Here is a 13,913-nt window from a genome sequence, read left to right on the forward strand (position 1 = left end):
TATTTTTCCAGATTCCACTTAGCAGACAGAAGAAGAAAGCTTCCTAATGTTCCACCCAGTCAGAGAGAAGCTGCAGCCCAAGGGATTCAAAAGATGCTGGACAAGAGTGTCATCCAGGAGGATTCGGAACTTATTCAAGGTTCTTTTTAGTGCCAAAGAGGGCAGGGGATCTGAAACCAATTCAAGCAACCTGAACCAGTTTGTAAAAAAGTCAAAGTTCCAAATGGTCACGTTTAAGTCCATACTGCCGTTTTTACACAAGGACGATTGGATGTGCTTAGCTGATGTTCAGGATGCGTACTGTCACATCAAGGTGGACAGACAATCCCAAAGATATCTGCTTTTACATTTGGCAGCCAGTCACTATCTGTTTAGAGCCCTGCCATTTGGTCTCACCACAGACCCCAGGGAGTTTACCAAGCGTATGTCAGTGGTAGCAGCTCACTTGCTACTGCTGGGATTCTGAGTGTTTCCATATTTAAAAAAAACAAATAGATAAAAAATGCCACAGTGGAAAAATATACCAATGGAAGTAAACAGCAAAAGTCCAAAATTCCAATGAATCCACAGGATACCCCAAGGCAGATGTGATAAAAACTAGTTTAATGAATTGTAAGCGTTTTCATGCTCTCATGAACACTTCTTCAGACCATATAAAAAATTACATTTCAAATGCACAGCTTAAGTAATACATAAAATTACAAACAGACCTATCACAAGATAAAATCACTTAAATAGTCTCCGCCTCTTAAGAAAAGGTTTTAAAGGGATGGAAGTATTTAACCCTGGTGATACATTATTATGTAACCTAATAATCCAACTACTCTCCCTCTATTCTAAGATGTTATTAAGATCTCCTCATCTACTACCAGGTTTTAACTGTTCAAGTACTCTAAACATAAATGTGTGTGTTGAATCTGTATTCATCACATGATTAGCTATGGCATTTCTAGAATCTGTCTTCCTGATGGCTAGCAAATGCTCATGTATCCTTTTACTTAGCTGTCTCTTGGTCTTTCCTACATAAAAATGTTGACATGTCTGACAAATAGCTAAATAAACCACATAAGTACTACAGCAATTTGTATGGGAATAACTAATATATTTCAAGTGTGTGATGGGATGTATAAAGCTAGACACTGTATTTATAAATGAACAGTAGTTGCAATTACCACATCTAGTGATAGATCCCATACTTTTTAAACTGTAAACACTCTTATTCTCATAGCATAACATCCGTTTAAGATTACGCTTATTTTTAAAGGCAAAATTAGGTTGTGGTCCTACAATTTGACTAATTTTCTCATGTGACATAAGAGTAGGCCAGTTTTTCTTGATAATGTCGCAAAAAACTCTATGATCACTGGTGTAGTTCATAGTAAAATTCACTAGATGTTGGTTGTGTTGATGTTCTTCGTGTTTCACTGTTGCAGTCATTACATTTGGGTAATCCTGCTGGCAGGTTGCCCTCAGTCGGCCCGAATTCCAAAGTCTTGGGTCCTGCGTCAGCTTCCATCGCCCCCTCCCTGACGTCAGGTCGTCAGGGGTATAAAAGATGCGGCCGACGCCATTTTCTTTAGTCTTTCTTGCCGTGCCTGAAGCAGAAGCAGTTCGTTAGTGCCGGTCGGCCGACTCCTGAGATTTTCGTGTTCGAGTTTCAGATCCAGAGTCTTCAATACAGCTAAGTACCCCGTTGGGGAAACTTTTTTCTTGCTCCAGACCGATGTCAGAAAAAGTTAATAATTGCATTTCCTGTGGTAAGCAAATACTTTATAAGGATTTTCATTCTTACTGTATTCCTTGCCTAGGCCCTGACCACAATGTTGTTGCTGGTTGTCAGTTCTGTGCTAGATTTAACCAACGCACTATTAAGCGTCGGTATGACTTTGCTTTAAACTATTTTGGCCACCAATTCAATTATCCAAAAATGTCATTGGATAGCCATCCGACTACCGGAGTTCATAAGAAACGTAAAGAAAAAGAGAGAGATAGACAACCGAGGCCCAAAACCGACGACGAAGCTTCTCCCAAGCCAGTCGCCGGTTCTCAGTGAGGCAGTTTCGCAGCAACTGACGCCCACTACTTTAGAGTCGCAGCCCACTACCAACTCCCACGTGGAGTCGGCCATGCCGATGGAAACTCAAGGTATTGGAGCCTTGGATACTATTCCTTCAGATGGGTCCAGAGCCGCTGAGCAGGCACTGGCTTCTGAGGGTGTATTCAGACCTAAACATATTTACATTAAACCGACTTCAGCTTCAAAGGAAAAGACTACAGCACCTTCTAAAGCAAATAAACAAACTCAAGAGCCACGTGGACAGGCCTCTATGCCCAAAAAAAAAAAAAAACAGATGCTCAAAATGGCCGAAGACTTAATTACCTTGATCAGGGCTTCCTATCCCCTTCCTAATAAGAGGCCTCGGCAAGACACTGATTATGAATCTTCAGATCAGGTTTCTATTTCTTCTGATTCCTCTTCTGATCAGGACTATTCGCTTCCCCCCATGAGGATTCTGATGCTGAAGAATCTATTCCTTCAGCTTCTCCTCCAGAGGACTATTCTTTTGGGGAAACCTTGCATACCATGAGGGAGCATTTCCACTGGGAGAGCCAAGATTTTTCAGAATCTAAAAAGAGGCTCAGGGATTTCCTTTTACTACCTCAACACAGGCCACTAGCCATTCCACCTGTGTTGGACATTGTAGATGATATGTTTTCGGAGTCTAGTCTTACCCCCTGACTCCTTACCTCCAGCTCCTGTTAAGCCCGACAGATATTACAGGGTTCCTGACTCTCATAAATTCCTTTTTAAAAACCCTGCTGCAGACCCAGAAACCATTTCACAGGGTCCCAAGGGAGTCAAGGCTTCCACTGCAAAAAACCCCACCCCCTCTGACAGGGATTCTAGGGCACTGGACAGATGGGGGAAAAAAAGGTATACACATCTGCTACCTTGGCTGTAAGGGCCTTAAACTGTCAGTTTCATATGCTTAAATATCAGCAACATGTCATGGCATTGCTTAAACAGAAAATGTTGTTAAACTCTGAATGTGCAGAAAACAAGGAAATGCAGGATTTATTGCATGCAGCTGAACAAGTTGGAAAGCATACTTTGCAATGTGGTTTTGATTCTTTGGAGGCCTCCTGCAGGGTCGCAGTTACGGGTTCTGTTATTAGGAGGCATGCTTGGTTAAAGGAACTAAATCTGCCTGATCATGTCAAAGTTAAATTATTAGATGCACCTTTACAGCATGATACTTTATTTGGTGTTAAGGCAGAAGAGGTGTTAAAGAAAAAGGAGGACAAAGCTAAATCTATGCAAACTGTCAAAGATTTTTTACAAGTACAACCACCTAGGTTTAGTAGACACTGGCCAACAAAGAACTGGTCCTTTCAGACCTCAAAGGGGCAGACCCAGATGCCCTAGGGGCAGATTCCAGGCGCAAGGTTCATACAGGTCAAAGCAATGGGGTCCCTCTACCTCCGAAGTTGGAGAAGACAAATCTTAACAATGCAGGAAACAGTCCCAATGACTTCCCCCTGCCTGCACCAAGCACTTATCTCCTAGCAGCACCCTTAGGGGAAAATTAGCACTTTTTTCTCAAAATTGGCACATCATAACCCGGGACAAGTGGGTTCTAAATATCTTTTCACAAGGCTACAAGTTCCATTTCCTTACCCTGCCAAAGGCAAACGGCTGGCCAGATCTGCCAAAAAAACAATGGGCAGAGGCACAAAAACAAGTCTCATCCCTCATGGACATGGGGGCATTCAACAAGTACCAGAGCAAGAGCAGGGACAAGGATTTTACTCAAGACTGTTCTTTGTACCCAGAAAGGACAAGGCCTGGAAACCATGTTTACTCTCATTCCCTGCCTGTAACAGGAGTTTCGATGGTGGGCAAAGGCTTGTCACCACAACAAGGGACAGCCATTCACATTACCCCCAGCCAGGCAGACACTAACAACGGATGCATCAGATTATGCTTGGGGGGCCCACATGGCAGGAAGATGCATTCAGGGCACATGGGCCTCAAACCAAATTGCATCTACATATCAATCAAAAAGAGATGCTAGCTGTTCAAAATGCCCTGACAGCCTTCAAGGAATCCAGGACAACTACTGATAAAGACAGACAACACCACGGTCATGTGGTATATAAATAAGCAGGGGGGCACACATTCTTACCCCCTTTGCAGACTAGCCATGACTTTGTGGGACACAGCATTTACTTACCAAGTACATCTGCAGGCACAATTCCTGCCAGGAAGGAAAAATACTCTGGCAGATGAACTAAGCAGAAACCTCATGGATCCCCACGAGTGGCAGCTGAATCCACAAGTCTTCAGCATGATAACAAGGAAATGGGGATGCCCGGACATAGACCTATTTTCCTCTCCTCGCAACTACCAACTAAAAAGATTCTGCACAAGGATTCATCACAGACAAGCATGGAAAGTGGACGCCCTATCTTTCAGCTTGAAAAACCTATCAGTATATGCCTTTCCCCCACTGCCTCTCCTCCCCAAGGTACTCCTAAAGGTCAGACAGGAGAAGCCAAAGATGATACTAATTAACCCAGACTGGCCACGCCAGTAGTATCCAATAATAAGGAACTTGTCTCAATGCCCAGCTTGGACCTTAACTCAGATACCTCATCTACTGTCCCAGCAAAACAATCAGATCCTGCACAGCCAACTCAGGACCTTAAACCTGGCAGCATGGCGTATAATGTAGTCATACAAAACACACCTCTCAGTAAAGCTGTGATGGATGTCATTTTGGAAGCCAGAAGGCCTAATACTAGAAAATCTTATGCTGGAAAATAGAAGAGATTCTTTGCTTGGAACCAGGCACAAGGAACTGATACAGCTGTGCCAAATATTCCTCCGATTTTGCAATACTTAACTGAGATGCTGGACAAAGGCCTATCTTTTTCATCTATTAAAATTCATGCCTCTGCCATTTCGGCTCATTACAATACAGAGCCACCAATTTTTTTCTCATCCCTTATTAAAGCAGTGCCTCAGAGGAGCCAGAAATGTAAGACCTCCTAGGAGATCACTAATGCCTGCATGGGACCTTAACTATGTCTTGGAAAAACTCACCCTGTCTCCTGTTGAGCCAGCTGCTACTGCTGATATAAAGTTTTTATCTTGGAAAACAGCTCTGCTCCTAGCAATAACTTCTGCAAGACGAGTTTCAGAGCTACAGGTACTCTTAGCTGTGGAAACTTTTATCATTTTTTATCCAGACAGGGTCTCTCTGAGGACAAACCCAACATTTATGCCTAAGGTGGTGTCCATTAACCAAACTATTCATCTGCCAACTTTTTATCCAAATCCACAGAACAAGGGGGAGAGAATTCTGCATTCTTTGGACGTACACAGACAGCTTAGATTCTACTTGGACAGAACCAAAGCTTTCAGAAAGACAGAGCAATTACTAGTGGCATATGCTGCAGGATCACAAGGAAAGACTATCTCAAAGCAGACTATTTCAAAGTGGATAGGCCACTGCATTCGTTTCTGCTACTTACACCAGGACAAGCCAGTGCCCAAGGGCATTAGGCCACATTCAACCAGAGCTGCAGCCACTTCAGCAGCCTTTCTCAGGGGAGTACCAACCAAGGACATTTTAGAGGCTGTTACTTGGAGTTCAGTACTCACCTTTACAAAGCACTATCATCTACCACTCTAAATCCAGGGCAGGCTTTGCCACTGCAGTTCTGCAGGGCCTCATAGCCGCTCCTAATGCTGTTTAGCTCCAGCCTCCCATCCATAACTTTGGGACTCTACCCAAATGTAATGACTGTAACAGTGAAACACGAAGAACATAGTACAGTTGTGTACACTTACCATAAATGTAGATGTTCGAGTGTATTCACTGTTGCAGTCCAGGTTACCCACCCACCATCCCCTTTTCTTCTGATGGAATCTTTCCTTCTCTGATTTATACAACCTATGTGGTGTATTTCCTTGTAGACGAAGGTAAAGTTTATATTGGTGTTTGTATTTATTTACATATATATATATATATATATATATATATATGGGTCCTCTTCAAATTACCGAAACGCCAGTTCGCCGACATGCGGAAGAGGAACGCGAAAGGACCGACAACGCAGTTGACCGACATGCTGAAATCCCAACAGCTGGAAGACCGACAAGGGGAACGTGTAAGCGCGACTTGGTAAGTATGCGCTAGTGAGGGATTTAGGATTAGGGAGCGGACAGGTAAGAGTGCAATAGTGAGGGATTTAGGGTTAGGGTGTGTGAAAGGTGAGTGTGCGGTAGTGTCGGAGTTAAGGTTTGGGTAATGTAAGTGTGTGTTAGTGACGGGTTTATGTTTTAGGGTGGGTTAAGTAAGTTAGGAATAGGGTGCAGGTAGGGTAAGTGTCTGGTACTGTCGGACCTTAGGGTTACTGGTGGGTTAAGTGAGTTAGGGTTAGGGTGCAGGTAGGGTAAGTGTGCGGTAGTGTCGGACCTTAGGGTTAGGGGTGGGTTAAGTGAGTTAGGGTTAGGGTGCAGGTAGGGTAAGTGTGCGGTAGTGTCGGACCTTAGGGTTAGGGGTGGGTTAAGTGAGTTAGGGTTAGGGTGCAGGTAGGGTAAGTGTGCGGTAGTGTCGGACCTTAGGGTTAGGGTGGGTTAAGTGAGTTAGGGTTAGGGTGCAGGTAGGGTAAGTGTGCGGTAGTGTCGGACCTTAGGGTTAGGGTTTGGGTTAGGGCTAGTGGATATGTAATGTAGTGTAATGTGTTGTTTACGTGTAGTGTGTCGGTGTAATGGTGTTCGGTGTTTTGCGTTGTCGGTATTGTGGTGTCGGTGGTTTGTGTGTCGGCGAACTGGCGTGTCGGTGTTCTAAAGTAGACCCATTTATATATATACATATATATATATATATATATATATATATATATATATATATATATATATATATATATATATATATATATATATATATATATATATATATATATATATAAATTTTGGCTACCCTTTTAGGGGGCAGCTGACATCTGGGGCAAGAAAAACTAAAGAAAATGGCGTTGTCCGCATCTTTTATACCCCTGACGACCTAACGTCAGGGAGGGGGCGACGGCAGCCGACGCAGGACCCAAGACTTTGGAATTTGGGCTGACTGAGGGCAACCTGCCAGCAGGATTACCCAAATGTAATGACTGCAACAGTGAATACACTCGAACATCTACATTTATGGTAAGTGTACACAACTGTACTTTGTCTTTTCCCATTATGAGAAACAATACTATTCTTATAGAGAAAGGGGCGACCATTTGCTGGTCTTAGTTCAACAACTTCATATTCCATCTGATCAACCTCATTTTGTTTGTAGCCTCTAGACTTGAATTCATCTTTTAATCTAGATAGATCTGTAACAAACACATCTTGGACACTATCAAGTCTAGACATCCGCATGCCCTGATCCTTTAACACATTCTTAAAAACCCTCTTCGGATGCATGCTGTTCCTATGAAGGATCGCATTAACCCTACATTCTTTCCTGAACATTCGTGTGGCTATGTGTCCATCTGATGTTCTATATATCTTAACATCTAAAAAAAATCTATGGATGTATATGAGTGGTGGTAGGTAAAGTTAAGGAAATCAGTAGTTGTATTTAAATATTGCACAAACTGTGGTATCTCTTCACATGGCCCATGCCATAGAATAAGTAGGTCATCTACAAACCTTTTAAAGAAAGCAATATATTTCCTATACATATGTTGACCCAGCATGTATTTCTCTTCCCAACCACTCAACAAGATTGGCATAACTATTAGCGCATGGGGTCCCCATGACTTCCCCTTGCCTTTGCCAGTTATACTGGCCATTAAAACAAAAAAGGTTATGCTCTAATATAATACTGAGTAGACCACATAACAAAATGTTCTTACTGTCAGTAAAACTGCCATCCCTTTTTATGACTTCATATAGCATTTTTAAATCTTGTTCATTGGGTATGCTTGTAAAAAGTGATTGTACATCCTATATTAGAAGCGTTTAGTTGTTTATGTGAAAAAGAGGTAAGAGCCTATTTTTTGAATACAGCTGGCAAACGGAAATATTTTAGAAACTTGACTAATGATGAATGGACTGTTTTTTGTACTTGCAGAATGATGATTCAGTGATTTTTATCTTGATGTCCTTCATGGATGCATCTGCAGTCATAACAACTGGGTTGTCCTGTCGTCAGGCAGCCCTTCAGTCGGCCGGATTCCAAAGTCCGGGTCCGGCTTCGGCTGATGTCGCACTTCACCCGACGTCATCTCTGTTGCAGCCCTGGGGAATGTGACCTGATTCCCTTGGTCACCGGTTTACCATGATGCAAGTAGCGGAAATGAATGCAGTGGCTTATCCACTTTGAAATAGTCTGCTTTGATATAGCCTTCCCCTCTGATCCTGCTGCAAATGCCACCAGTAGTTGTTCAGAATTTCTTAGAGATTTGGTCCTGTTTAAGTAGAATCTTAGTTGAATCCGCTCCCCCTTGTTCTGCGGATTTGGGTAAAATGTTGGCAGGTGAATAGTTTGGTTAAGAGCCACACTGGATACCACCTTAGGCATAAAGGAAGGATTGGTCCTGAGGAACACCCTGTCCTGGTAAAATGTAATAAAAGGCTCCACAGCCATGAGGGCCTGTAGTTCTGAAACCCTTCTTGCTGAAGTGATTGACAGAAGGAAAGCTGTTTTCCAAGATAAAAAACTTTATATCTGCAGTAGCTGCTGGTTCAAAAGAAGGCAGGGTGAGCTTTTCCAGCACAAAATTGAGGTCCCATGCAGGAGTTGGTGATCTTCTGGGAGGCCTTAAATTTTTGGCCCCTCTAAAATACTGTTTTAGTAGAGGATGAGAAAAGATGGGAGACACTGTCGTAATGAGCCGAGATGGCAGAGGCACGGATTTTTATTGAAGAAAAAGATAGGACCTTGTCAAGCATCTCAGTCAAGCATTATAAAATCTGAGGAATATTTGGCTTTGCTGTGTCCGTTCCTTGTGCTTGGTTCCAAGCACAGAATCTCTTCCATTTATCAGCATAAGATTTTCTAGTACTAGGCGTTCTGGCTTCCAAAATGACATCCGTCACAGATTTACTGAGAGGTGTTGTTTGAATAATTACATGATCAGCCATGCTGCCAGGTTCAGAGTTTGGAGCTGATTGTGCAGAATTTGATTGCTCTGCCTTCTGCACAGACAGTAGATGAGGTATTTGAGGCAAGTACCAAGGAGGGAGTTGAGACATATTCCTTAGAATTGGGTACCAGTGCTGGCAAGGCCAGTCCGGGGCAGTTAGGATCATTTTTAGTTTTTCCTGTCTGACCTTTAGTAAAACCTTGGGGAGAAGAGGAAAGGCGTAGACTGATAGGTTTTTTCAACTGAAGGATAGGGCATCCACTTTCCATGCTTTTCTGTGATAAGTCTTTGTGCAGAATTTGTCCAGTTGAAAATTTTGGGGAGAGGCAAATAGATCTATGTCTGGACTCCCCCATTTCTCTGTTATCATGCTGAAGACTTGTGGATCCAGTTTCTACTCGTGAGGGTCCATAAGATTTCTGCTTAGGTCGTCTGCCGGAGTATTTTGTTTTCCTGGCAGGAATTGAGCTTGAAGATGTACTTGGTAAGTCAAGGCTGTGTTCCACAATGCCATGGCTAGTCTGCAAAGGAGGTAGGAATGTGTACCCCCCTGTTTGTTTATGTACCACATAACCGTGGTGTTGTCCATCTTTATCAGTAGTTGTCCTGGATGAAGTAAGTCCTTGAAGGCTGTCAGGGCATTCTGAACAGCTAACATTCTTTCTGGTTGATATGCAGATGCATTTGTTTTGGGCTCCATATGCCCTGAATGCATCTCCCCACCAGGTGGGCCCCCCAAGCATAGTCTGATGAGTCTGTAGTTAGGGTTTGGATGGCAGGGGGTAGAGTGAAAGACCGTCCCATGTTCTGGTGACATGTCTCTGCCCATCAAAGAAACTCCTGTTGTAGGCAGGGAATGAGAGGAATCATTGTTTCCAGACTGTGTGACCATGTTGACTCCATAAACTTTTTAGATACCACTGTAGTTTCCTCATATGCAGTCTTGCATACGGAATTAGTAGAATGCAGGATACCATGAATCCCAAAGCCTGCAGAATTTGTCTTGCAGATAACTGGGTTTTTGTTGCCATCTGTTTGAAGTAAATAGTCAGTTGCCTTTGTTTGTCTAGCGTAAGGTAAGCCATGTGGGAAGTTGTATTCAGGCTTGCACCCAGGAATGTAATTTTATGGGCAGGTACCAGTTGTGATTTCTTTTCGTTTACTGTGTACCCTAGGCATGTTAGAAGCATTTTTACAAACGCCAGATGTTGAAGAAAAATGTCCTTGCTTTCTGCCTGAATGAGACAGTCGTCCAAGTAAGGACGGATTTGTATGCTTCTTTGTCTTCAAAATGCAATTACTGGTGCCAGGCACTTTGTAAAGACCCTGGGCGCAGTAGATAAGCCAAAGGGCAGTGCAGAGAATTGGTAATGCATAAAACCTGCCTTGAAGCGGAGGTATCTTCTGCACGATTCCCTTTTTGGGATATGCAGGTATGCCTCTTTTAAGTCTAGAGTCACTAACCAAGCGTTCTTGCCCAGCATGGGCAGAAGCTGTTGTAATGGCAGCATTTTAAATTTTGGGATGTCCAAGAATGTGTTCAAAATTGATAAATCCAGTATTGGACACCAGGCATTGTCTTTTCTGCGTACCAGGAACAGTCTTGAATAAAAACCTTGTCCTTTTTCCTGTTCTGGTGCTGGTTGAATAGCCCCCATATCCATGAGGGACGTAATTTGTTTCTGAGGTTCTGCCCATTGATATAGTGGCAGATCTGGCCAACCGTTTGGAATTGGCAAGGTATGGAAATTAAATCTGTACCCATGGGATACTATGTTGAGTACCCACTTGTCCTGGCTTATTAACTGCCAATTTTGAGCATGAAGTGCTATTTTTCCCCCCAAGGGGGCTGCCAAAAGATAAGTGCTTGGTGATGGTAGCAGGAAGTCATTGAGACTGCTTACTGTAGGGTTGTGCTTTGTTTCCTCCAGATTTGGAGGTAGAGGCACCCTATTGCTTTGACCTGTAAGAACCCTGTGATTGGTCTCTACAGCCTTTTGAGTGACTGGATTTGCCTTGTGAGGCTCTGTTGGTCACCAGAAAGGACCAGTTTTTAGTAGGCCAGTGTCTACTGATTCTGGGTGGCTGCACTTGTAAGAAATCTTTTACAGTTTGCATAGATTTAGCTTTGTCTTCCATTTTCTTTAAAACCTCTTCTGCCCTATTACCATCATGCTGTAAAGGTGCATCCAACAATTTAGCTTTAACATGATCAGGCAGATTTTGCAACTTGAGCCAGGCATGCCTTCTAATCACAGATCCAGTAACTGTGGCCCTGCAAGAGACCTCCAGGGAATCAAAACCACATTGCAAAGTATGCTTTCCAACCTGTTCTGCTGCATGCAATAATTCCTGTAATTCTTTATTTTCCACACATTCAGAAATCAACATCATTTCCTGTTTCAATAATCCCATAACATGCCTCCGGGGAATCAAAACCACATTGCAAAGTATGCTTTCCAACCTGTTCTGCTGCATGCAATAATTCCTGTAATTCTTTATTTTCCACACATTCAGAAATCAACATCATTTTCTGTTTCAATAATCCCATAACATGCTGTTGATATTTAAGCATATGAAACTAGCAGTTTAAGGCCCTAATTGCCAAGGTTGCAGAAGTATAAACCTTCCTTCCCCATCTATCCAGCGCCCTGGAATCTCTATCAGAGGGGGTAGGATTTTTGTCTGTAGAGGCCTTTTCACCTTTGGGACCCTGTGAGATAGTTTCAGGATCAGCAGCAGGATTTTTGAATAAAAATTTGTGGGAGTCAGGAACCCTGTAATATCTGTCTGGCTTACTAGGAGCCGGAGGTAGGGAATCGGGAGCCATGCTTGATTCCGAAAACACATCAGCAATGTCTAATACAGGAGGTATAGCCAAAGGCCTATGCTGAGGAAGAAGAAGGAAATCCCTAATCCTCTTTTTTGATTCCGAGAAATCCTGACTCTCCCAATGAAAATGTTCCCTTAAAGTATGCAAGGTTTCTCCAAAAGAATAATCCTCGAGAGGAGATTCAGATGGGATGGATTCTTCTGCATTTGAATCCTCATAGGGTGGTATAGAAAATTCCTGATCAGAAGAAGAATCAGAAGAAATAGAAACTTGATCTGAAGATTCATAATCAGTGTCTTGCCTAGGCCTCTTATCAGGGGCTGTGGTTGGGAACCCCTGGTCAAGGTAATTAAGTCCTCAGCCATTTTGATCATCTGTTTTTTTAGGCGTAGGGGCCTGAGCATGTGGCTCATGCGTTATTTTTTTAGACTTAGAAGTTGTTTTTGTTTTTGAGGCTGGTGTCGGTTTTCTAAAGAAATGTTGAGGCCTGAAAAACCCCTCAGAAGCCGGTGCCTGCTCAGCGGCTCTGGACCCATCTGAGGGAGAGAGATCCGTGGGTACAATACTGTGAGAATCTTGCGGCATACTGGTCTCCGCATGGGGTCTCGGTAGAGGCCTGTGACTCAAAAGTAGCGGGTATCAGGGGCTGTGAAAGCGCCTCACTGAGTAACGGCGAACTGACGACTGGCTTGGGAGAAGCTTCATCGTCGGTTTTGGACCTCGACGGTCTGTCTCTGTCCTTTTCTTTGCGTTTTTTTGTGAACTCTGGTAGTTGGATTGCTATCCGACAACATTTCAGGGTAATTAAATCTGGATCCAAAATATTTTGAAGCAAAGATATAATAATAGTGCGTTGGTTAAATCTAGCACTAAACCAACAGCAAGGCATGTTATGATCTGGGCCCAGGCAAGGAATACAGTACAAATGAAAATCCTTATGAGGTATTTGCTTCCCACAGGTAATGCAATTATTAACTTTTACTGACATCGGTAAGGTGCAAGAAAAAGTTTCCCCAACGGGGTACCTAGCTTTAATTGAAGACTTTGGTTCTGAAACTCGAATGCGAAAATTTCAGGAGTCGGCCGACCGGCACTTGCGAACTGCTTCTGCTTCAGGCACCGCGCGGCAAGACAGACTGAATAAAATGGCATCGGCTGCTTGTTTTATACCTCTGATGACCTAACGTCATGGAAGAAGAGACAGCAACCGACGCATGACCCAAGACTTTGATATTCAGGCCGACTGAGGGCAACCTGCCAGCAGATTACCCAAATGTAATGACTGCAACAGTGAAACACGAAAAACATATTTAATATCTAGTGTTGTCCTTTACATTCTTTCTCAACCAATGGGACAGAGTCCCCACCAAAGTGAATCTTGGGTGGCCATCATGGAAGGATATTCTGGAGAACTGCCGAGCCAAAAGCAATTTTACTTCTAGATGTCCAATTTGTAATGAGCAATAAAGATATGACCACTGGACCAGGTAGCTGCTACGCAAATATCATCAATGGAAGTTCTAGACCAGAAGGCAGACTTGGCTATGGATCTGCCTGAAAGTGCCTTAGAGGTTTTGAAAGACCTTGCTGAGTATAAACAAAGGAAATACAATCAGTAATCCATTTAGCCAGGATAACTCTTTAGAAACTGATGATCCCAGTTTGCTCGGTGACAATGAAACAAACAACTGGTCTGTATTCCTGAAGTCCTTTGTCCCGTGTAAATAGAAATTTAGTTGTGTATGTATATCTAAAAGATGTAATATGTACTTTTCCTTATTTGAAACATTAGGGAAAAAGACAGGCAGTGGAATTGTTTGACTGATATTTGATTCAGAGGCTACCTTCGGTAGGAAAGAAGGAATGGTTTGTAAAGTAACTTTTGGCTACAGAACACAGACCAAAACACAAAAGGAGGGGGTGTATCCATATTCAT

The 13,913-nt window shown here is 43.0% G+C and overlaps 1 protein-coding gene across 1 annotated transcript in view; it reads left to right on the top strand.

Annotated features, from left to right (window-relative positions):
• Positions 1-13,913, top strand: part of ARID4B (AT-rich interaction domain 4B) — a 2,517,944-nt gene that overhangs the window by 2,025,448 nt on the left and 478,583 nt on the right. The window lies entirely within an intron of this gene.

This window comes from Protopterus annectens, chromosome 16.part0, assembly GCF_019279795.1.
Source record: "Protopterus annectens isolate FY-2018-M chromosome 16.part0, PAN1.0, whole genome shotgun sequence".
Classification (NCBI taxonomy): Eukaryota; Metazoa; Chordata; order Ceratodontiformes; family Protopteridae; genus Protopterus; species Protopterus annectens.